General features: G+C 43.0%; 1 protein-coding gene across 2 annotated transcripts in view; it reads right to left on the reverse strand.

Moving 5' to 3' along the window:
* LOC119178362 (inositol hexakisphosphate kinase 1-like) overlaps positions 1-25,466 on the reverse strand; it is a 66,578-nt gene that overhangs the window by 38,794 nt on the left and 2,318 nt on the right. The window lies entirely within an intron of this gene.

Here is a 25,466-nt window from a genome sequence, read left to right on the forward strand (position 1 = left end):
TACAGTAGAAATGTATCACAAAAGCCTCCCTTCATGTAAGGTTATGCTGTATGTTTGACCAGCATAGCTGTATTAGAATCACTGTGCTTGAGATAATCGATTAAAAAATTACCAGCATAACTGTTTTAGAATTACTGTGCTTGAGATAATCGATTAAAAAAATTAACGCAAGCAATTTCCACAATTTTATAGTGCTGCTACTAACCTGCAAACAATATTGTCACGGGGTCGTGACGTGGCCAAAGACAGAAAACTTCGTGTTGGGATTTAACTGTTTATTTGGGCGAACCTGTGCCCGGTAAAGGGAAAGTCTAATTACAGCAGCAGTCTTGCACAGATAGCAGTCTCGGACTGATAGCGGCGAACGCAGCATCGGCCTTCGATCAACAACTGACAAGCGGCGAAGCGCGTCGGCATTTATACCCTTGCCGACGAATGTTCTAGCGTTATCGCTGGCGGTGGCGTAGGTTCCAGAACAATCTGTACCGTTCGCACAGTGGGCGTGATCTTATCGAAATGATCTTCTACAGTCCGGAACCTTCTCGAAACCTGCTGGCGCGGTTTGCGCCGAGAATCGAGTGGTGTTTCGGAACGATAACAAAAACTTGTGAAATGGAACGTGGCATTGCCCCCCTCTGAAAAAAGGCATCGTCCCGATGCTTTAACTAAAGATGAAGGTACAATAATAATGCAAAAAAGTACAATGAATAAATTACAATACAACAATAATACAAAAAAACACTGTTTCAGTATGTTAACGTGCATGAAACGGCTTGAGGTGCGCGACATGGACGACTTCAGGTCGCGATCGGCGTCGTTGAGATTTAGTGATGCCTTCGGGGACAACCTCGTAATCAAGTGGGCACGTCGAACCACCTTGTACGGTCCGAAGTACCGTCGCAGAAGCTTTTCACTTAGTCCACGTCGGCGTATCGGCGTCCACACCCAAACACGTTCACCGGGATGGTATTCCACGAAGCGTCGTCGAAGGTTGTAACGGTGGCTGTCAGCCGTCTGTTGATTCTTGATACGAAGACGCGCAAGTTGTCGGGCTTCTTCGGCGCGTTGAAGGTACTCGCTCACATCGAGGTTTTATTCGTCGGTGACGTTGGGTAACGTGGCATCGAGCGTTGTTGCCGGGCTCCTTCCGTAGACTAATTTGTATGGAGATATCTGCGTCGTTTCCTGCACCGCCGTGTTGTATGCGAAGGTCACATACGGAAGAATGGTGTCCCACGTCTTGTGTTCGACATCGACGTATATTGACAGCATGTCGGCGATCGTCTTGTTAAGCCGCTCGGTGAGGCCGTTGGTCTGTGGGTGGTACGCTGTCGTCCGGCGGTGGTTTGTTTGGCTGTATGCCAAGATCGCTTGAGTTACGTCGGCAGTGAATGCCGTTCCTCTGTCGGTGATAAGGTTCTCCGGGGCGCCGTGACGTAGGACGATATTTTCGACGAAGAACTTAGCTACCTCGGATGCACTGCCTTTTGGCAGGGCTTTTGTCTCGGCGTAGCGGGTGAGGTAGTCGGTAGCTACCACAATCCATTCGTTTCCGAAAGCCGACGTCAGGAACGGCTTCAGTAGGTCCATACCAATCTGCTGGAAAGGTCGGCGAGGTGGATCAATTGGCTGCAGAAGTCCCGCTGGCCTTGTCGGTGGTGTCTTGCGTCGCTGACAGTCCCGGCATGTCCTCACATAACGAGTGACGTCGGTGGTAAGACGTGGCCAGTAGTACCTTTCTTGTATCCTCGCGAGCGTGCGGGAAACACCGAGGTGCTCTGCCGTCGGATCGTCGTGCAGGGCCTGCAGGAGTTCTGGTCGCAGAGCTGAAGGCACCACAAGGAGGTACTTAGCTCGAAGCGGTGAAAAGTTTTTCTTTTGTAGAAGACCGTTTCGTAGAAAGAACGACGCAAGTGCGCGCTTGAATACCTTCGGGACTTCGGCGGTCCTGCCTTCGAGGTATTCTATTAGGGCTTTAAGTTCCGGGTCGGCCCGCTGTCGTTCAGCGAAGTCGTCGGTAGTTATCGTTCCCAAGAAGTAGTCGTCATCCGAGTCGTCGGGTAGCGGTTGGTCGACAGGCGCACGAGAGAGACAGTCAGCGTCGGAGTGTTTTTTGCCGGACTTGTAAATGACAGTAATGTCATATTCTTGAAGTCTCAGGCTCCATCGTGCGAGGCGACCTGAAGGGTCCTTCAAGGTGGCTAGCCAACACAAGGCGTGGTGGTCGCTCACAACTTTGAAGGGCCTGCCGTAGAGGTAGGGGCGAAATTTCGACGTAGCCCAGATGATGGCGAGGCACTCCTTTTCTGTTGTGGAATAATTTGCTTCTGCTTTGGATAGCGATCGGCTGGCGTAACTAATAACCCTTTCATGTCCGTCAACCCTCTGCACAAGAACGGCGCCAAGACCTACGCTGCTTGCGTCAGTATGTATTTCTGTCTCGGCGAATTCGTCGAAATGGGCAAGTAACGGAGGCGTCTGGAGGCGATGTTTAAGCTCCTGGAAAGCGTGTTCCTGTGGCGTTTCCCACTTGAACTCCGAGTCGGCCTTAGTAAGGTTAGTGAGAGGATCGGCGATGCGTGCGAAGTTTTTCACGAACCGCCTATAATAGGCGCACAGGCCCAGAAATCGGCGCACGGCCTTCTTGTCAGTGGGCGGCGGGAAATCGGCGATGGCGGCTGTTTTCCGTGGATCGGGATGAACTCCAGACTTGCTGATAACGTGCCCCAGAAACAAGAGCTCCTCATACGCAAATCTGCACTTTTCTGGCTTCAGTGTGAGTCCGGACGTCTTGATGGCTTGAAGTACAGCTTCAAGGCGCCGAAGATGCTCGTCGAAACTCGAGGAAAACACGACGACGTCGTCCAAGAACACAAGGCAAGTCTGCCACTTCAATCCTGCCAGTACTGTATCCATAACGCGTTGAAAAGTTGCAGGCGCTGAGCAAAGGCCGAAGGGCATCACCGTAAACTCGAAAAGGCCGTCGGGTGTTATAAACGCCGTCTTCTGTCGGTCTCTTTCGTTGACTTCGATTTGCCGATAGCCAGTCTTGAGGTCCATTGACGAGAAGTACTTGGCGTTATGGAGCCGATCAAGGGCGTCGTCTATTCGTGGGAGAGGATACACGTCCTTTCTTGTGATTTTGTTCAGGCGGCGATAATCGACGCAGAAACGTAAGGTCCTATCCTTTTTTTTCACTAACACCACGGGGGATGCCCACGGACTCTTGGACGGCTGGATAATGTCATTTCGCAGCATTTCATCAACTTGTCTCTTCATTGCCTCACGTTCTCGCGTCGAAACCCTGTACGGACTCTGACGGAGTGGTCTGGCACTTTCTTCGGTTATGATTCGATGTTTCGTGATTGGGGTCTGCCGAATTTTCGATGACGACGAAAAGCAATCTTCGTATTGCAGGAGCAGGGCCTTGAGCTGTTCTTGCTTATCGTTCGGAAGTCTGGGATTGACGTCGAAAGCTATGGGAGGGGCTTGGTTCCTCTGAGCAGGTTCCGCAGAATCGGTGAGGGCGAAAGCACTGGTGGCTTCGACAATTTCTTCGATGTATGCGACCGTTGTTCCTTTGTTCACATGTTTGTACTCATTGCTGAAATTCGTGAGCATAACCGTTGCTTTGCCTCCCCGCAGCTCTGCAATTCCTCTAGCGACGCAAATATTTCGGGTGACCAACAGATGCTGACTGCCTTCAACGACGCCTTCCAAGTCAGGTGATTTAGGAGCGCCGACTGAAATAATGACGCTTGAGCCAGGCGAAATGGTGACTTGTTCTTCCAGCACATTCAAGGCATGGTGTCCTGACGGCGTGCGCGGCGGTAGTGCTTCTTCTGTGGATAACGTTATCGACCTTGTTTTTAGGTTGATGACAGCACCATGGAGGCATAAGAAGTCCATGCCAAGGATGACATCTCTCGAGCAACGCTGTAGGACTACGAAGTCTGTAGGATAAATACGGCCGTTAATGGTGACTCTCGCTGTGCAGATTCCTGAAGGCGTTACGAGATGACCTCCGGCTGTGCGGATTTCAGGGCCTTTCCAAGTTGTCCTAACTTTCTTTAACTTCGCGGCGAACGACCCACTGATGACAGAATAGTCGGCTCCAGTATCGACGAGAGCAGTCACACTGTGGCCGTCGATAAGAACGTCGAGGTCGCTAGTTCGCCGTCTCGCATTACAGTTAGGGCGTGGCGTCGGGTCACGGCTGCGTCGGCTTGTTCCGCTGCTTCCATGTTGCGTCGTCCGGCCACCTTCGGTAAGTGAGCTTTCGCCTTCAGGGCTTTGCCTGGTTGGGGTTGTGTTCAAAAAGCTCCGTCGCGTCGTCGTCGGAGGAGGAGGATCTTCGGTAGTTCGTCGCACAGCAACCGCACCTCCATCGGTTGCTGCCCTTAGTTTCCCGGATACGGGCTAGGAGACCGGCCCCGCGTTGGGCCAGAGTACTGCCGGGGGTGCGGTGACATGCGGCGGCTGGGCGACGGCGAACGGGAAGGACTTCGTGGTGTCCATTGAGTTCCTGCCAGGTAGTCGGCGATGTCACGTGGCCGATCTCCTGGCTGCGGACGCGGTGCATTGACGGCGAAGCCACGCAGTCCCATCAGTCGGTACTGGCAACGGCGGTATGTGTGCCCGGCCTCGCCGCAGTGGTAGCAGAGCGGGCGGTTGTCAGGTGCACGCCAAACGTCCGTTTTCCTCGGTGCACTGCGCTGGCCCGCTGGGGAACGGTAGGACGTCGGTTGGGGTGGTGGCGGCGGTGGCGTCTGGCGACGGAAGTGTGACGGGGCGGCGTTTTGGCGTGGACGGGGAGGAGCGTTGTGGCGCACTGCAGCGGCGTAGCTCATAGTTTCTGGCTCGGGCGGCGGTGTTTCGGGAATTCGAAGCGATTGCCGGACTTCTTCTCGCACAATGTCGGCGATCGAATCCACTTGAGGCTGCGCCGAAGGCAACAGTTTGCGCAGCTCTTCCCGCACGATCGCTCGGATCGTTTCACGCAGGTCGTCGGAGTCACTGGCTTGAGCAGCAGCGCATTCTGGAGTCAGGCGACGATTATACTGTCTGGTGCGCATGTCCAGCGTTTTTTCGATGGTGGTCGCCTCGGATACAAATTCTTGGACGGTGTTCGGTGGATTCCTCATTAGTCCCGCGAAGAGCTCCTGTTTGACCCCTCGCATGAGGAAACGAACTTTTTTTTCCTCAGGCATGTCTGGGTCAGCGTGACGGAATAGGCGGGTCATCTCCTCTGTGAAAATTCCAACCTTTTCATTTGGTAGTTGAACCCGAGTCTTGAGTAGAGCAGCGGCCCTCTCTTTGCGAGCGACGCTTGCGAACGTTTGAAGAAATGCGCCGCAGAAGACATCCCACGTTCGGAGCGTGAACTCCCGATTCTCTAGCCAGGTCCTTGCGGTGTCTTCCAGGTAGAAGTACACACGACGGAGCTTTTCTTCGTTGTCCCAGTGGTTGAGGGCGGCCACGCGGTCGTATGTTTCTAGCCAGGTTTCCGGGTCTTCAAACGATGAGCCATGGAACGTTGGTGGTTCCCTGGGTTGATGAATGACGATCGCGGGCTGGGACGCTCCGGTTGTCATTGTCGCTGCAGTCGAGGTCATGGTCTTGGTCTTCCGCGCCTTGTCTTGTAGCAGGCCGTACTCCGGTGGGAGACCTTGCTGTCGGCGGCTCGTTCGCTGCTCTTGGTTGGCGTCGGTGTCTTCTCCGTGAAGGGGGCTGGGTTCACGGCTTGACGGGGGCGTCCGGTACATGAACGAAGCAGCACCTCCACCAGATGTCACGGGGTCGTGACGTGGCCAAAGACAGAAAACTTCGTGTTGGGATTTAACTGTTTATTTGGGCGAACCTGTGCCCGGTAAAGGGAAAGTCTAATTACAGCAGCAGTCTTGCACAGATAGCAGTCTCGGACTGATAGCGGCGAACGCAGCGTCGGCCTTCGATCAACAACTGACAAGCGGCGAAGCGCGTCGGCATTTATACCCTTGCCGTCGAATGTTCTAGCGTTATCGCTGGCGGTGGCGTAGGTTCCAGAACAATCTGTACCGTTCGCACAGTGGGCGTGATCTTATCGAAATGATCTACTACAGTCCGGAACCTTCTCGAAACCTGCTGGCGCGGTTTGCGCCGAGAATCGTGTGGTGTTTCGGAACGATAACAAAAACTTGTGAAATGGAACGTGGCAATATGAAGCCAGCCACAGCTTGAGAAATGTGCATCACCACCAAAGGTAGCTCGACGATATTCCTTAATGGGGCTTTTCTCATCTAAGCACAGTATCAGGTCAAGCTGTGTTAGTAAATCATGTTTCTGAAATTGCGATCGAGCAGCTCATACGATGCATGAAGGTTCGCTAAGCCAAGAATGATGCAGCGAATGAATGAACAGCGATGCTGTACAATCTCTGAAGAGGTGAAATTGGCACCACACCTGAAATGCCCCAAATAATACACCACACAAATTTTAAGGAATTGGCATACTGTAGCATTTTAGCATACTCATAACTCCGTGGTCTGACACTTCTTTATTGTGAGGTAAGGAAAAACAAATCCTCGGGCCAGCAGCATTCTTTTGTATGCCTGACAGACTGCACCGCTGGACTTCGTTCCCCTGGAAAGACGGTTCACTGAAGTCTCCAGTAGCAGGATGCCGATGTGTAGACCTCAAGACAAAGCAATTTCGATCTTCAATTTGCCCCAGAAATTAACATCACTTTTCTGCTACATGAATAAAGGCAGAGTTCTCATTCACCAGACTAAACTCGTACTGTACTCATTCCTTTTGTCTACTCAAGAGATAATTACGCTACTTCAAATACGGTGTTCCTCGGGGTCAAACTTGATCTACATCTAAAGTTTCATTCAATGATATTACAGCTTATGCAGAAAGCCGCATATGCCATTTGAATCTTGCTAAAAGTTTGCCCTTTCTTTCATTTCAAAATTTCGTTATCACTTTACTACGCTTTTTTCACAGCATCATAACCTATTCATTTTATCATGAGGGAATACGTATGCGACTCATCTATCAGCCATGGAACATCTTCAGAGTCGAGCATTCAGAATAATAACGTTCAGTGGCTTCATATCAAATGCCTCTTTCTTACTCTGCTCACATGAAATTTTATCGGTTGAGAAGCTCAACAAATATTTTCTCAGCATTTGTATTTGCAAATATGTGAATGGAAAAGAAAATTCCCCACTCCTTCACTACATTCATGTCAGTTTCGTCAGAGGTCATCTATCTACGTATTTTGCAAACTATTGACTTCTTATTACCCAAACCCAGGACTAATTATTACAAGTTAACTAGAAAATTTTCATTTGTATCTTTGTGAAATTCTTCGCCTTTGAATATCAAGACTAGATCCCTTATGTTCAAGTAAGCCTTGTGTTCACACTTATTAAACCATCCACTTCCGCAGACAGCGATCTGCCCACCAGGTTGGCGAGACGAAAAGCGCTTTGACCGGCGCACTGCTGACCGCCTAAAAAATGTTTTTTTACATTGTTTAATAGATGGCAGCGCAGTATTTTATGTTTGACTTTTGCTTGGTATACTATTCGCTAGATGGACATAGTTGTCCATCTTTTTTCTGTTCTTTGAAGGTGTACTTTTTCTTTAGCGGTGAAGGGTGCACTATCCCGCCTTTTTAAAAACATCACTTAGCAGAAGAAACGTAGAAAAAACGTGGTGTTGCGGCCTCACCAATGCGCCTACAAGCCACCGAACAGGCTAATTTTAATCCCACATCCAGCCAGACAGAGTCGAGCAGAAGCCATCAATACTTTGTTTAGTTTGTAAGGCACAAGGCAAAATGTTTACGAGCTGACGGGAGTGTGAAAAATGTGAATTTGCTCTTTACACTGTGTGCTTTAAACGTTTTCACACCCGAAAATCGTACTAGAACACTTGATGCAGTGCAGCGTTGTTAAGCGAATGAGACATAGTTTCTTATTCTATAATTTATGTTACGGATTTTATTGCGGTTTAAGTGCGCTGACACATGCTGCCGGCAGGCGCAAAAATTTTGTGACCGAATACAAGGCGGGAATGGCCGTGCAGAGCGCGGAAGCCAATGGGTTAAATTTCTAATGCTTTATTATTCAGAGTAACTGTTATCTTATTTAAGTATATTCTTTTTCATGCTAATCTCGACATATTGTATAACTTATGCTTGTTTTTTCATACTTATCTGTACATTGTGTGTTTTATATCTACCACTGTCTATTATAGAGTTATCTCTTTTATGTTTGATTTTATGGGTGGTCTCACTCACAGTCTCGCGAGTTAGAGATCTTTTGCTGTATTGATATTCATCATATACATTGTATCACTTGCTTAAATAACTTTTCATTCGTCCGTTGGGTGGCTTTTTACAGCAGCAGAGGCAGAGAACTTGCATAGAATGAACTTGAAAACTTGGACATGTTCTTCAAATGCTTTTAAAAATATTGCAAGCTCCATCCCATCTCCATCCCACCTTTGGTAAAAGTGAACAACTTCTTACATCCAACAAGCCCAGAAGAAAAGTCGAAATGAACGGCGAATTGTGTTGGAGCATTCGAACATTGTCGAACAGAGGCAAAAGGAAAAGAACAGGACCGTACTGCCCTGCTCCTATAAGTATATTTTCTTCTTTTTTTCTTTTTCTGCATGCTTAGCGCTGTTCAATGATAACACTCTAACAAAAACTCACCCAGCTGTTGCTATTTCTACAAAAGATCGAGTACGGTATGCCAAAGCAAGTTGGCTGCCGATGATTGTCAACAAGACTCATTTTTTAAAAAACATTTTCTTCAGTGGTTCAAGTACCCGGATTCCCTAATCTGAAAATATTTACCACTGCCTTGACGCGAACGTTACAATGTAAGCAGCAAATGCAAAGCTTTCTTAAATGTATTGCATGACTAATCTGGTATTAAAGCAAACAAGCATGTCTGTGAGGCATTCTATCTAAGAATTCTATCATCCACAAGGAACATCAAGGCAGTGTACCGGCATCTTTGCATTTCTCGCAGATAACCATGCCTCCCCTCAAATTAACAGGGGCCGCTCTGGTGCTGGAGAAGCATGCTTTGTTAATATAGCTCAACCTCTTTCTTCACTTTGTTTATTTATTACATAAACTCGTATATTCTCGTGTCGTTGCTTAATAATATGCAGACAGTCATTTGCTTCCTTTCAGTTTTTTCTCAATCAAAGCTAGCAAAAAGTTTCGTTTGACCCCGTGTACCTTGTCTGAAGCACTTGCAATTGATTTTTCTAGAAACAAGTTTGTTGAAAAGAAAGAAAAATACAGGTCTGGTTCAGTTGTGGGTTTAGTTCATTTCATTTCAATGTGGTACAGCTCCAGTTAGTAAAAGTAAACCAGAGTGAAACACTAGACTAATTCACAAATTTATTCAGCACATTACGCTTTATCCTGAACAGATTGCGCAGTGCTATCGACTTGACTTTCCAAGCTGAAGACCTTCGCGGTTTCAGATGAGCACAACTCCGTACTATCCGAGCTTAGAGACATCTGCCCCAAGAAACAATCGAATGCACTCCTGTTTCCACTTTCACTGCCAGACTTCAAAAGGCAGAATGATAGTGCCTTCATCCCCAATGGTGTATCAACTTGTCACAGAAGTTTCCCCCATATATGTTGTTTTCCATTATTTGACGTTTCTTTTTAGTTACATTCTTTAACCATGTGCAGCGCATTGAAATGTCTAGTGTACTTGACAGACACCCGTTTCTCATTTTTGTTTTTGCTAATTTCATTGCAAGTGTTGAGCAATGCATTGTGTAACAGTGTCGCTACTTGTTTTGATATACAAAATATTTGCCATTACAAATCGTATTTTTGTATGCAGTGCCATATTTGTTACACCAGTTGACTTTTCCGATGTTTTATAAGTCAGCTCCTTCATTTGTACTCGTAATCCATCCACTCCTGCCAAAGGCATGAAAATTCAGGCGAGCAATATTGAATGAATAAATTAACTAACTTGTCCTTACTTAACTGCTGCCATACCATTTCGCACAAATCTAGCTTATCCATTTTATGAAAGGCTTTTGTCGTTCTCAAAATGATTAACATTTTTCAGAATGATTCAACCATTCTTAGAATGCTGAAAATGTGTAATAAAGTTGTTTTGTTTTTATTGTTAATAGCAGGTAACTGGCCTTTTCCCCATATGCAATTAACTATAAACTTCACTAAACGCATTTTACATTAGATGTGCTTCTTTTTTCAAATAGCAATATTGTGCTCTTTTGAAAGCAAATATTCCATACAAACATTCAAGAAATAACCATTTTAGGGAGAATGCTTATCAATATATCAAAATGGTTAAGCTCTTACTTGACTGCTGTCCTGCGCATTCATCGCAACTTGCACTTCGTAACTCTATATTAAATTTTTTTTTTTTTGACAATGCATTGAACTCAACATGTGGCACATTGGCGAGCGTTGTCAGGATGTGAAATTCAGCGAAATTCGTCACAAGAAGTCCGTTCACAAACCTGACCGCCCTAGCAACACTGCAAAGCAACTATGTGCAACCCTTCGATGCATCCATCCTCAATCTCTTTTTTTTCTGCATTTCTTTCCAGAGCTGGTCATGCTGAGAACAAACGAAACTGAAGAGATATACACAGATTCTCTTAAAGCAACATTTTCGAAACGTGAGGGATAAAAATGTTGCGAGGAAAGAAAGAAGAGTGTTGAACAAAGACTGAAATAAAAATGTACAGTAAAAGAGATTTCGAATAAAACTGGTTATATTCATATGAATAACCGTTACACTCATGGGCACAATTTTCACTTAGGTCCAAACCCATACTGCGTCGTGGAGGGAGGAGCACTGGTGGAGTTGGACGATGCAAGTGCACTTTTTACACCCCCCTGCCAATGGCCATGGTTACCCCATAAACTCTTGTGTGCCTTCTATTGCAAAATAATTTGCTGAGCACATCATCCCCAAGCTGCATTACCAGTTTTGCGACTAAATCTGGTTCCTCTGCTTGTGAGTGGGAAGAAAAGGAATGCCTGAAATGCTGAGCAAAAAAAGGCACCTCCAAGTCATTACAGAGCAGACAGTACTACTTTCTTTTCCACACAACAAACTCCATATTCCAATGTCCATTTTACATCGCAAAACTCCCAACCCGAACAAACTGCACCATTGACATTCTCTGTAAAAGGTCCAAAGTTTTTAACTTTGCGACTATGTCTGTGTATCAATATTCTGCAACCTTATCAATTGCCACAATAAAATGAATCGCAATTACGGTCACAATAATCAGGCAACTCAAGATATCAGTAGACTCTAGCTTCTGAAAAGACCACCACTGTCTGCTGCAAGAAATGGAAGTACTAGTCAGCCTTGCCCCTGTGACCAATAAGTACCTTAAGCAAAATTGCGTATCCAGCATCACACACAAAAAAGACAGTTATGTCTCTCTCTGCCCCCCCCCCCCCCCCGCTTTTTCTTTTTTTCATAACATGCAAGTTTTAGCAATTATTGGCCATAGTTTATAGGTGCTTGAGCATTGTTATAGCAGAGTATGAGTGGATTATGAAATTTTCATAAAGCCTGTTGACAAGTAGCGCCATTTACAGCATAATAATATACATGTAAACCACATGTAACAGGATTACATTTGGTGCATGGTAGATGACCATTGGCTCAGTAGATGACAATTCGCTGCTATTTAAGAATAAACTAACATCACTCGTTGACTTACATGTACCCCTTGTACGCATTCTCAGCGATTAGGGAAAACCATGGTTTTCGAATACTCTAAAGAGACTGTCAGGGAAGAAAAACAGTCTTTTCTGCAATGCGAAATGCTCGGAAACTTCGTCTTCAAAGAGAGGAAACTATTTTACATGCCTACGGGAATACACTACTGCTTTGAGACGATCTACATGTACCCCTTGTACGCATTCTCGGCGATTTGGGAAAACCATGGTTTTCGAATACTCTAAAGAGACTGTCAGGGAAGAAAAACAGTCTTTTCTGCAATGCGAAACGCTCGGAAACTTCATCTTCAAAGAGAGAAAACTATTTTACATGCCTACGCGAATACACTACTGCCTTGAGACGATCCAAAAAGTTCTTTCACCATGACCTACATACAATTATGTGTGCCGACCCCCCAAAATATCGCAAAGTCCTCACACCAAGTAAAGGCTCCAATAACATTTCTTTAAGTTACCCTGATGGTTCCAATGTGCCAATTGATGAGCGATCAGATGTAATCAACTCACACTTTTCATCCGTTTTTACAAATGAACCTACGCTAAGCAGCTTTGATCTGCCCAACCACTCTCTTCCCCAAATGATTCCCATAATCATTACTTTTCTCAAGGAATCTTCAAACTCATAGAAAAAAATTAAGACTTCTGGTGTCCCCCGGCATGATGGTATTACAGCCAAAATACTAAAAGGCACAAAAGTATTCTCCAGTCTTATATTACAAATAAATTTCACACAGTCCATTACAGACAGTTTGCTTCTGAATGACTCGAAAATTATTAAGGTAGTACCGGTATTCAAGTCTGGCAGCCACTCAGATCCTTCAAACTACCGTCCCACTTCGCTTAAAAGCATTGCTTGCAAACTCTTAGAACATATATTATATTTACAAATAGCTTGTCATCTAAGTAATCATTCCTTCTTTTTTAACAATCAACATGGTTTTCGGCCAGGCTTATCGTATGATACTCAGCTCTTTGAATTTGTTACAGATCTTCACTTAAACCTAGATTCATCTTTTCAAACTGATGTCATCTACCTAGAATTTGCCGAAGCTTTTGATTGCGTTCCCCACCAGCGACTTTTGGCCAAGCTAGCATGCCTACGGCTGAACCCCATCGCATTGTCACGGATCCGCTGCTTTCTGACAAATTGCCTCCAATACGTAGTTGTCGGAAATCGATGTTCAGCTACTACTGACTAATTTCTGGAGTACCACAGGGAAGCATCCTTGGTCCTCTGCTGTTTTTCATCTTCATAAACGACCTTCCTAACGGCATTTCATCTCCCCTTCGACTTTTTGCAGAGGACTGTGTTCTTTATCACATTGCACACCATAGTGACCATGACATCATCCAAAATGATTTGGATCTGATCGAAACCTGGTGTTCTAATTCATTAATGAAACTCAACATCTCGAAATGCAAAGTGATGTAGATATTTTCTTAAGCGCTCAAACAGTAATTACACGTACATCCTAAACTCGATAGCTTTGTCCTCCGTCGAATTGTATAGTTATCTTGGCCTCACAATAAACAACAAGTTGACATGCTCCAATCACATCACAAAATTAGCTGCCAATACTACTAAATCACTTGGTTACGTCAGACGTTCCTTTTCGTTGTGTCCCTCAGCCACGCCAAAACTGGCGTATGAAACATTTATACGGAGTAAGCTTGAATATGCCTCAGCTATTTGGAGCCCTCACCAAGCATACCTCATCAGCGTTTTTGAATCCATACAGAACCATGCGGCCAGATTCATCTCTCCCAGGTACAGCCGTGATGAAAGCGTCAGTGCCATAAAGTCATCCCTGGGACTCCTGTCATTGTCATACCGTCGTAAGATTGTAAGGCTGTGCTTGTTCCATAGGCTCTATTATGACCTCCCTCAACTTCGTGGTAAACTCCTAAACCCTCCCACACCGAACATCTTGTCGCCTTTTTAACTCTTGCAGCATCCAGCGGTTGCATGGTTCAACATCTTCTTTGAATCAATCTTTTTTGCCGATTGCCATTGCAGAGTGGAATATATTGCCAGATAGTGTTGTCACCAAGCGTAACTCCATTGTGTCTGAGCAGTTGCTTACTGATCACTTCACGCTATAACACTCATTGCGACCTTACACTCTTCTCCATGTCTCGTTAAATTGTAATGTTTTTATTTTGCATCTAAACTGGTAATCTATCTCACCGAGATGCGTGTTTCAAATTTGTTACCTGACAAGTCATGTCTAACTTTCTGTGTTACCCGCCCCCCTTATGTAATACCCGAACCGTGGTACCCCCACCCTTATGTAATACACCAACATCACCCTTTCCCTTTAAGGAAAAAATAAATTATGATGATGAATTAAGTCATATGCACACCTTAGCAGCCGTAATTAGGGCTTCGCTTCGTTCTAGAGATGAGTGTAATGCTGAAATGGACGTTGCATAGGAACATTTAAATTTTGATCATTGTTCGCAGCAATAGTAGATTTATTGTGCTTACCTTGCACTTTGTACAAACGCAGGCTTGAGCACACCATGGGACAACGATAACTGATATGTGTTTCAGTTCTGGCTCCATTCAAATTCAGGCACATTCCGAGAACATAGATCTGGTTGCAGGTTCAATTATGGCCGGAATCCTGGTTCGCGTTGGGTACGATACCTTGACTTAAAACACCCTGTTGCCACCACGTAACTTTTTTGTGGGCCACGAAAATACAGTATTGTAGCAATATCAACTATCCAAATGGTAAACAAAAGCAGGAACTAAGAAATGGATCCGTGCAGTAACAGCATAGCACTGTATGCTAATCTACTGTTACCCACAACAGAACACTACGAGGTGGTATGATGGAGAAAAAAAGCGTCATACCTTCATCTACTTCTACAATCATTACTGCTCTCAAGGTAACCAAAGGGAGCACTTTATTTTTTTAGCAATGCACATTAAACATTAACGCACTGAAAAAAATCCAGGATGTGATTGGTGATGCACAGGTGCTACACTCTTTGCCTCTAGTTCAACAAAATACCACGAAGATGCTTCAAGATTTTTTCAAAGAGCACACTGTTATCTAGAAAATATGTCCATTACACTGCCAACTTCATAAAACTCCTCCCCCCATCTTCCGCATAAATACAAAATACAAATTTTGAAAAGGTTTTACAGGGTACTTGTCGGTAAAACATGTCTTGTGTTCATATATATGTAATATTTTGGAAGCCTGCTATTGTACACTGACACAGTATGATTACTATATTTAACGAACATAGCCACATTTCTGCGCTTTTTGGAGAAAGACATTTTTCAGAAATATTGTTCAATATTCACAAGTTTCCACTGTATGCCCCATAGCTGCTAATTTTACAAGGCAGGTTTTTCCACTGCCATCTTTTGTGTGAATTCTGTCAGTGCTAATGTAATGAGTAGTTTTATTGCTGCCTGGCAGGCTGTGATGCAATGATGATGCGACTGGTGCACGTTATTGTGAATGCTTGAAAAGTGCGCGAAATCAAAAGATGACCGAGTGCACGTGCTGGGTCACCTGAACAACAATGACAACGTCGAGGACCGGTCCGCGTGAGAGCGCGGAGCGCAGGTATTTAAGTAATAAAACAAACGAGAGCCAATGGCTGATCACCACGAAGTTTTAAAGGGCCAATCGAGACGAGACGAGTGTGCCCCAGAGCAAGCCAATCCCGAAGGGCAAGAGAGCTGGGAGTTCGAGGCAAACGAGGCAAGAGGAAGGCCGCAGCTGGGAGCTGAAGACAGGCAGTCGGGTGGTGGACCTGAGCCTTCTGGACTTCACCCGCTCTGAGCCTACGGACAGCGCCTTCCAGGGATTGCGAGCTGCCACAACGTTCGAGACCAAGGCCTACAGATTCCGGTGTGGGTGAAGCAACAACAGTAGGGTCACGGGCCTGAGCCTTGCGACCAGCCGCCTTATCGGACGAATCTGGGCCGCCACAGGCATCACCGAGCGAACGCCGTTTCATCGCCGCCGCCAGCGAGCATCGGTACACGCCGTCGCCACCATTCCAGCAATAACGTTTTGGTGAGATCAACTTGATGTCTTCCCTGCTCCGCCGAATCACCGCGTCAGAACTGTATCATGTAGCTGTGACTTTCAGCCAACATTTTCGGGACTTTAGACGTTTGTATTCTGTCTGAAGCCAGCTTTTAGCCAGATACTCATTCTTGTAGTTTGTGTTGAGTTTTTGCTTTAGTTCTGCAGTAAATTTTTAGGTGTTGTTTGTGGAATTAACGGCTTTGTCCTTATTAGTAGAAATCTTTGAGGCTAAGCACAGCAGAAACAAAATCAGCAACAAGGACCTGCGTCACACAGGCTTTGTTGTTCAAGCCACCGATCGCATTCAAAAGGCCAAATGACTGTACTGTTTCATTAAAGCAAATGAAAATTATTACGTAACAATATGAAGTAAGTGTCCCACTTTGGCTTAATACCGCACGATGTTGGCAAATATACTGCTCAGTGTCAAGATGCCACAGGGTGATTCCATGAGAGATCAACATGGGTCCAAAAGTTGATGTTTCAGATTTCATTGATTGTTTTATATTTCGTGCACCTCTCACAGGTAGCCCGAAAGGCAACTTCGTTTTATGATTAACGGCATAACTTACGAGGAAAAAAAATATCAAACTTCAACACGGAGGCACCGATTTCGTCACCTGTCATTTTCGAAAATTGCAGATGCTATAAAAAGACAAATATTTTTGTTTCAAGGAAGGTATTTTTTACCTAAAATGCATGTCTAATGAAGAATGAATTCATACGGTTTCAAGTTTGTAGACCTTAAGAAAATAGCTTTTAAAAATGTCTAATTTTGCAACAGTTTAAAATAAGTTACGTATTCCCCATTTTTTTTCTCCGAAAGTAATGCAAGCAGCGTTTTCAAACTTGACACGTTTTAAGGATATATTGTGTTCATTAGGTAAATAAATTATTGCTGCCATAGGGCAAATGTAAATTTTTATGTATTGCCTCAAAGTTCTCATATTGGCAAAAGTGTACTCCACTGAAATTTGAATATTAAAAAAAAACCATCTTCGATTTTTCTTAAAATCTCGTAAATAGACAACCGAAGGCCATCATACAGTAATATAGAAAAACAAGTTGCATTATTTTGTTTTTAGCGACAATATTTGTGGTACAAATCAGAGCTTTTCGGGAATGTGCTGATAAGTTGAGAAATCTAGAAATCTGAACGGAAAAGCGGCAATAAGCTTCAAACGCGAGTAAACGTGACCGCATTTAATGAAGAAAGGCTGTTTTAGCGGATAGGAGTAACTATTTTGAACACGGTATTCTACAGTATCTGAATTCACTCTTATACGTAGAGCACTGAGACTTCTAATATGTGGTGCCTCTCCATTACTGACACACAGATGGAGCTGGTGTAACAGCCATGTGTTTGCAACATGTTGGGTAAGAGAATTGAATGTTGAATGAGTTCATAAACGATTCATAACAAATTTTTATCATTTGGGGCACGAAGACTGCCGCATTAGACTGAAGAACACGCTTTAGGGCAAGTTGTCATCTGTCATCTGCTCTACAGATGAATTGCTGTGCGCCCCATCTCGGAGGCAATGCTTTAGATCATATGGTTCAAAGTAGGGACAAAGATTACGCCTCCCGTAATTTTATCGACAAAAACATTGTGAAACTCATTTTAACGTACTATACTTCAGTTTTGCATTCGCACTGTGGATACTTGTGCGCAATATATAAAAATTTAAATTTGCCCTACGGCAGCAATAATTTATGTACCTAATGAACACACTATATCCTTAAAACGTGTCAAGTTTGAAAACGCTGCTTGCAATACTTTCGGAGAAAAAAAAAATGGGGAATAAACTTATCTTAAAACTGTCGCAAAATCAGACATTTTTAAAAGCTATTTTCTTAAGGTCTACAAACTTGAAACCGTATAAATTCATTCTTCATTAGACATGCATTTCAGGTAAAAAATATCTTTCTTGAAACAAAAATATTTGTCTTTTTATAGCATCTGCAACTTTCGAAAATGACAGGTGACGAAATCGGTGCCTCCGTGTTGAAGTTTGATATTTTTTTTCTCGTAAGTTATGCCGTTAATCATAAAACGAAGTTGACTTTCGAGCCACCTGGTGAGAGGTGCACGAAATATAAACTACTCAATGAAATCTAAAATATCAACTTTTGGACCCGTGTTGATCTCTTGTGGAATCACCCCACAGCAATAAACCAGGCCAAGCATTTCTAGACAATTTTATCAAAATCAACTGTCTCTGTTTCCCAATCATCATAATTCCCTGAACACAAACCTTTAATCAGCATAAAAAGTAGGTTGTAAAAATACAGGACTGCAAAACGTTACCATGCTGTTAATAAATGAGTCAACATCTGAGCACATCGAAATCGCCCATTCAGATTTGTATTTAACAAATTATATGTAAGGGATTACTTATGTGCATGTAAACATCTGTGTACAATTTAAATCACAATTATCTTTTCTTTTTCTGTAATGCTTGATTTACTGTTAACTTTCACAGCAACTATGTACAATCCAGTTACCTTATTGGTGAGGCAAGTAACTAATAAAGAAATTTCAAGAACTTGAACATGATAGGAAATGGGTAGAAGAGCCAAGAGAGAGTAATGCAGCTGTTCAAACAGGTAAGCCTAGGCATTCGGTATTTCCTTTTCGATTCTAGCACTCAGCCACATGTTGAACGACTATTTGACCTAATGTTGCTATACGGGTCTACGGCAAGCACCGCATCAAACATGTAAAACACCAGAAATCGCCTTTAGAGTTGCTTTATCTTTTTAATGAAAGTGGCACGAGCGTCCCCTCCCAGCACCAGTGACAGTTAAGCACAGCACTTCATCGCAGGATCCACATGTAAGCATTACGACATTGAGCCACTGTTATCTCGTGTACAAGCCAATTGCGCATTTCAAAATCGCCCTTCCCTCCACAGTGTGCACCGAGCTCGTTCCTACTGATTGATTGATATGTGGGGTTTGACGTCCCAAAACCACTACATGATTATGAGAGACGCCGTAGTAGAGGGCTCCGGTAATTTAGACCACCTGGGGTTCTTTAACGTGCACCCAAATCTGAGCACATGGGCCTACAACATTTCCGCCTCCATCGGAAATGCAGCCGCCGCAGCCGGGATTCGAACCCGCGCCCTGCGGGTCAGCAGCCGAGTACCTTAGCCACTAGACCACCGCGGCGGGGCGAGCTAGTTCCTACTGCTGCCAATGTTGTGTTCTGAACAGAATCAACGAAGCTGGACAAGGAAAATTTTTAAAAGCAGACGGTCGAAAGGATAAACAGGAGATGATAAACAAAACAGACTGACCCAGCCACCCAGACCAATTAATTAAATGGAGAGTATTTGTTCAATATTGTTAAAGGTATAAAGGGATAATTACATCCACATAATTTTCATGGATTAAACAAAGTGACAATACATTTCTTGATGAATATTACGTGGAACAAACAATTATGCCAAGGAATGTCTGTTAGTTCTCATTAATATTTTGTCTAACAAAGAAAACGAGCCCTCAAACTTACACTTCTTTCCTTGTGAAGTAGTTCTAATTGCTTACTTTTTCTTTCTTGAAGTATATTAGTCCACACGAATTCAAATATAGGTTGCAATTATTATATATGACAAGAAATTATATAGCTCACATAAGCATACAGCAAATGTCCTTCCGTTAGTCATAACTTCAAAATTTTAAAAGTTTGCAGACACTCTTAGGCCAGAATGCGTTTTTTTTTTTCTGGTAGGTACCCTCCTAGGTGTTGGCACTACTTCTGGCCAACACACTGCACTAAGACAACACCCTTAAATGCAACATGTTGTTTTAGGCAAGTTGGTTTTGCATTTTTATGAATGCTACTTAGTGCGAGAAAATGAACATCAGACAATGAAAGCTGCGATCATAAAATTCTTGAAGCATAATAAAGCCAAGCTGCACTCCGAAGCTTCAAAGTTTAATGGAGCTATAACTTATATTACAAAAGTTGGGGAGGTAAGCATCAATTTATTCAATAAGAACTAGTAGTGACATGCTTTTTTTTTTCCTTACAAACTGCACAGCAGGTCCGGACAGGAAGCATGAAGAGACGAGATCGGTTTGTAGCTGTCAAAATACAGCATTGAGCTATCTCATCTTGCATTTTCTTCATTTCAGCAACACACAAAAAAGTAAAATTACTCCATATAAGCACCCTAGAAACTTTCTCTCTGCAAGAACATTATGCATTTTTAATACATGCCGCATAATTATTATTCTTCGTGTGAGATAGATTCTTGTACCATGAAGCGAGCTCATTAAACCAGAAGAACTATGATTAAGAATGAATGCCAAATACTATACGAACGCGGTTTGTAGATCACACTGTCCCACCAAGTGACACTGGAATACCTTGCCCGACTTAGAACTTCAACTAACAGTATGCAAGCGTAGGGTTGAAGATTAACGTAAAGAAAACAAAGCCTGGCTCAAGAAAATTTTACAAATGGCAGACCATTAGTCAATATATAACCATACCATACGCTGACATGTTCTCACACAGAAACAAAAGAGTGTACTGTAAATTGCAAGGCTACAAACAGTGGCGTAATTTGCAAGTGAAAAAGGATATCTCAACGAAACAGTAATGGTCTTTCAAGTAGTTCAACTGCGGCAGAACGTTTAAAAACACTGTGGTAAAACAGATTTTTATAGGTAAACTTGAAATGGCTTTGCATTTTTCACTGGTTTTGGATTAGCTAGCCGCACATGGCATCATTCATCTGCTTGAAGAATGATGTGTCGATTAAGGTAGAAATGTTACGTAAGCACCTAGTCCCATCTGCTTTCATTTGATACCACTACGCAACATGTGCTTACAACTGAGACTAGCCATGACAATGAAAGTTAATAATATAATAATATGTGAAGTTTTTCATGCCAAAACCAGAATATGATTATGAAAGATGCCGTAGTGGAGGGCTCCGGAAATTTTTACCATTAAGTGTTCTTCAGTGTGCACACAATAGAAGATGGGTACTACTTTATTTACTGCAGCAAGGGTTGAAGGCATAAGAAGGGGGGGGGGGGGGGCTGTCAGGAAATAATATCTTATCCCTTTGTGGCAGACATTAGAATTATCTACATAAATTCATAAAATTGCCATTATTTGATGCCAATGCTCTGTAGACCAAAATTTAAAACAGTGGAAGTACAGGAATTATAGTGGATTTTAAAATTAAATGTAATTACAAGACAAATGATTATCTTAAAGTTCTACTGTGAGTCATGCTATATTTCTTCATTGACTTATTTCATATAGACTTATTTGAATGACCGGCTCAAATTACATGCCATAGTTACATGCTGGAAGCAAGCATTCCTAAACGGTAAAACAAAATATATATATTTTTTAATTTTACCGGAGGGTGGGAAGAGACAGGGGTTAATCTCCTTTTTGCCCACATTGCTTGAAGGGAACTGCCGGGCTCCAAATTAAGTTTAGTCATTTATTAGAATTCTGCTGAAACATCCCATTGCTAACGTACCGTTCATCGTGGTAGTGTCTTGCCAAAGGGGTCATGTGTAGTAAAAGACTTCAACCAGAATAGCTATAGTCGTTTAGGTAAAAGAACTGCTTAATTTACCATTAGCTGATTGACCGTACTTTTATCTTCCTAGTAGAGCACAAAAGTGGTGAAAGTCGCATCTCTGAGTGAAGATACCGTGCTATCGAAAAAGGTTGTAGAAGCGAGCCCAATAATTAAAAAGGCCATAGGTAATGATACATGCAGAAAGTTATAGGTAACTGGAGGTAAATATAATAATACTACAAAGCAACCCCATCGTCTTGTATTTCTTCAAACATCTTCTACACACCTCAATCCAGTGTGACATCACTGTGGGCAATGAAACAAGCAGTAATTGATCAGCATGGTGCGCATGCTGTGGTGGCTGCCACCTTGAGGTCACGCGATGCAGGCTGCCTTCCTCGTGGAAACATTTACGCACCTGGCTGTGTGCCTCACGCACCCGTTTTCTCCAATGACGCCTCCCTATTCATCGTTTGTGAAACATGTTTTCCCTGGTTTCTGTTGTGTCGAGGTAAAATGATAACTGCTGGAGCAACAGTACAGGCCCGACAGAACAGGTATTTACATTGGTCACGACAAAAGTTGCACTGTCTATTGTCGGGCTACACATTGTATATCTGCACCAGTGTGTGGTTTGTCATAGATGGCAGACTGCGATTTTCACGTTGGCAGAACCATTTCCCTAAACATGCAGCGACAGACATCATCATTATCATTGTAGACCTGTTTTAGTCTCCTGCAGGATGACAGCCTCTCCCAATGATCTCCAGTTTAACCTACCCTGCGAGAGCCCATTCCGTTTTATCCCAGTGAACTTCTCGACTTCGTCGCTCCAATTAACCCACTTTTTGTACAAAACTTTATTCATTTGTACTTGATTACAAGCGTTCGAATGTAGCCAAAGTGCGTTTCACATGATAACTGGCATATCAATTAATGACAGAACTTTTGTCACAGTACAAAAATTCTTAAAACACAGAGTGGGCAAGATAGTAGGGTGATGCATCTACAGTGTTCTCAAAACGAAGCATCCATTTAAAAACGTATATAAGACATGATTACACAATTTCAAAAAGTGTGATACCAGAAACCAACATTAAAATACGAATGCTATCCACAGCATCATTTGCTTGTGTGATCTGTTCACTTTGATGTCAATGGACTCTAAGCTCAAGGGACACCCTACCAATGCACACTTTCATCTGGAAGGAAGTTTAATGCCTTGCTAATCTGCTTCGATTAAAAGATATAAAAAAACTGCCCATGCTAGCTGCATGAAAGAAACAAGTAGAAAACTTAGTCAATTGCTCCAGGACGCATTTCAGTTGCAATAAAAAAAGCCATTACTGCCCCAAGTGATGCAGATGCCAGGAAAAGGAACTGGTTCGAGAAAAAATCATCCCACCACTTTAACTAATTGATTGATTGATTTGTGGGGTTTAACATCCAAAAACCACTATATGATTATGAGAGACGCCGTACAGGAGGGCTCTGGAAATTCAGACCACCTGCCACCACTTTAGCTAAAAAAGATGCCACCACGCTAAACTAACTAACAAAAATGCTGTAAACTTAGAACTGTAACTGTATAAAGCTCACAAAATCTTCAAGACAAGTGAAGCTTTCATTCAGTCTCAGATCATTCACTGGCAAAAAAAATGTGGAGACATCTGCAAATTAAAATGCCCTAAACCGCAGGGCTGAGATTAAAGTGACATTCGTGTGTTTCAAAAGCAATCCCATCAACAAGATATCGACAGAAACACACCCGACCTGCTGGTTGTAAGGGCTTTATTGCATGGCACGCTTGTAGTCAAAAAGGCCTTTTGTTGCCATACAGATAAAATATTTTGTGCAGTCCCCTCGAGAAGCCTAGATTCCAGACAAAAACATGTTTGTGAACAGACGCACAATGAATGAGGCAGCATCTGCTTAGCATGGCGAGAAATATGCTTTTGGAAGACAATCTTTAACAGTTTCTAACCTTCGAACAGAAGATTTTATTTCTCCAACAGAAATCTACAAATTTGTAAAACTTAACCGAACCATTTGTTATTTCCCCAATAGACCTGTTTACTAGCTGACAAGGTAAACAAATCGTTGCCTTGAAAACAAATTGGCAGCAAGAACCACATTCCTAGACCACAATAAATTTTTATGATGAATTTATAATGAATATTATTAACCATGATGGGACCTCTTGTAGTAGTAATATGTGGCAGTTAGGTGAGCATCAACTATTATTTTTTTCTTTAACGCCAATAAATAATGCAAATTTTCTAACAGGCAGCACTGAACTTTCCCTTGAAAAGATCAATCATTCTGCTCAAGCATACCTGGCTTCTCGAAGAAAGACTGACAACATATGATAGAAAAGGAATAAGGCAATGATGAACCTTTTTTTCCTCATAAAAGCAGACATAGTACCATGGTGCATTTATAATGAAGATTTTAAGTTTGGGCCCTGCATGTTACCAATGAAATCGGGAAATGATCTATGTGTATGTATATGTATATATATATATATATATATATATATATATATATATATATATATATATATATATATTTAATTAAGTCCATGTGTCATATGTGCTATTTAAACCAAAAGCTTTTTTTTAAGTGTACCATGTTCAACAAAATGTGCTTTCTTCCAATTACAATATTAGCAAGTGATGATCCCCCACATGCTGGTTTGGCAGTTAAGACTACAGATTTTAATAAAATGTTCAGAATGATTTCTTTTAAAAATAAACTTGCATCCTAAAAATGCGTACCAAGCTCTACAGGAGTGCCCCCAGATTCTGCTTCTATACAAGGCCACTACCACTAGGATGTGGCTCTGAAGCATTAATGCGAAAATGTACATTGTGGAATAACTTTGAATACAGCTATTCCTTTATTTCTTGCTGATAAGAAAGTTTCTTACTGTGAATAAGAATGTGCAAGCCGTTGACAGGATGAAATTTCATTCTTTCCCATTTTTTTTTCGCATTGGCAAAACTCTCTCTAGTATTACGCACACATGTTTAATTGAGCCTTATGTGACAACTCACGAGCCTCCCCCGAAAGAGCCCAAGAAAAAACCGCAATGCAATGCAACTGACAATAGGCTGACTGTAATGTCAACAGAAACTTGTAATAGAAGGCACTCTTGGACTGTGCTATCACCCGACACTTGACAAGCAACAGGACGTCTCACAGGTCAAACCTTTGGAGACCATTGCAGCGTTTGTCATTTCTCAACAACCCATCTTGGGTTTCTTTCTTTAGCTGCAAATGCCACTTAAAGAAGGCGGCTGTCCTCTACAATGCCTCTCTGCAAAATAATGAGTCACACGCCCTTGTCACGAATGCAGGCTTCAGCATATGCTGGCGTATACGTGCTTTCTTGCTGTTTATGCACTTGGTGATGGCGACGCATTCTGCCGTGAAATACTGCAGCTTCGGCCGCGAGCATAACAACTTCCCTTTGTTTTGAGACGGAGAAGCATGGTGGCACAACCTTCCCTTCAGACTTCTGCTCGTGGATGTTCCATCACTTGTTGTACAGTGCAAGGGCAAGTGATGGCCAAAGAGTCGCATGTGCAATGAATGACAATAGAACTAACTCTACATGGCTGTATAGATATTATCGACTGTGCATTACATCAACGTGCGCATTATTTTTGCATGATTTGCAGCCTCAATTGATTGATTGACATGTGGGGTTTAAAGTACCAAACAACCATATGATTATGAGAAAAGCCTGATTTGCAGCCTCAACTGAGCAGCTCAAGATAAGTATAGATGAAGGAGAAGTGCAGCTTTATACTATGCAAGCTCAGCTGTACAACAAATAGTGCTTTCAGTGGCATCAGTTTGGATCTACATGTCGTCATCAGTGCAATGTTCTCAAAACTCTGAACAAGTTTTTGCAAGATAGAGAACTTGAAAAAAAAAAGTCTGCAAATAACTTTTGAGCTTTGAAAGTTTCGATCCATCATCGACTTCATCCTAATCATCATCGTCACCACCCTCTTCCCTTACCTAACGCCGAGTAGCAGGAAAATTAATTAAAGCCGACCTCTCAGCTTTTCT

This window comes from Rhipicephalus microplus, chromosome 1 (genome assembly GCF_043290135.1).
Source record: "Rhipicephalus microplus isolate Deutch F79 chromosome 1, USDA_Rmic, whole genome shotgun sequence".
Lineage (NCBI taxonomy): Eukaryota > Metazoa > Arthropoda > Arachnida > Ixodida > Ixodidae > Rhipicephalus > Rhipicephalus microplus.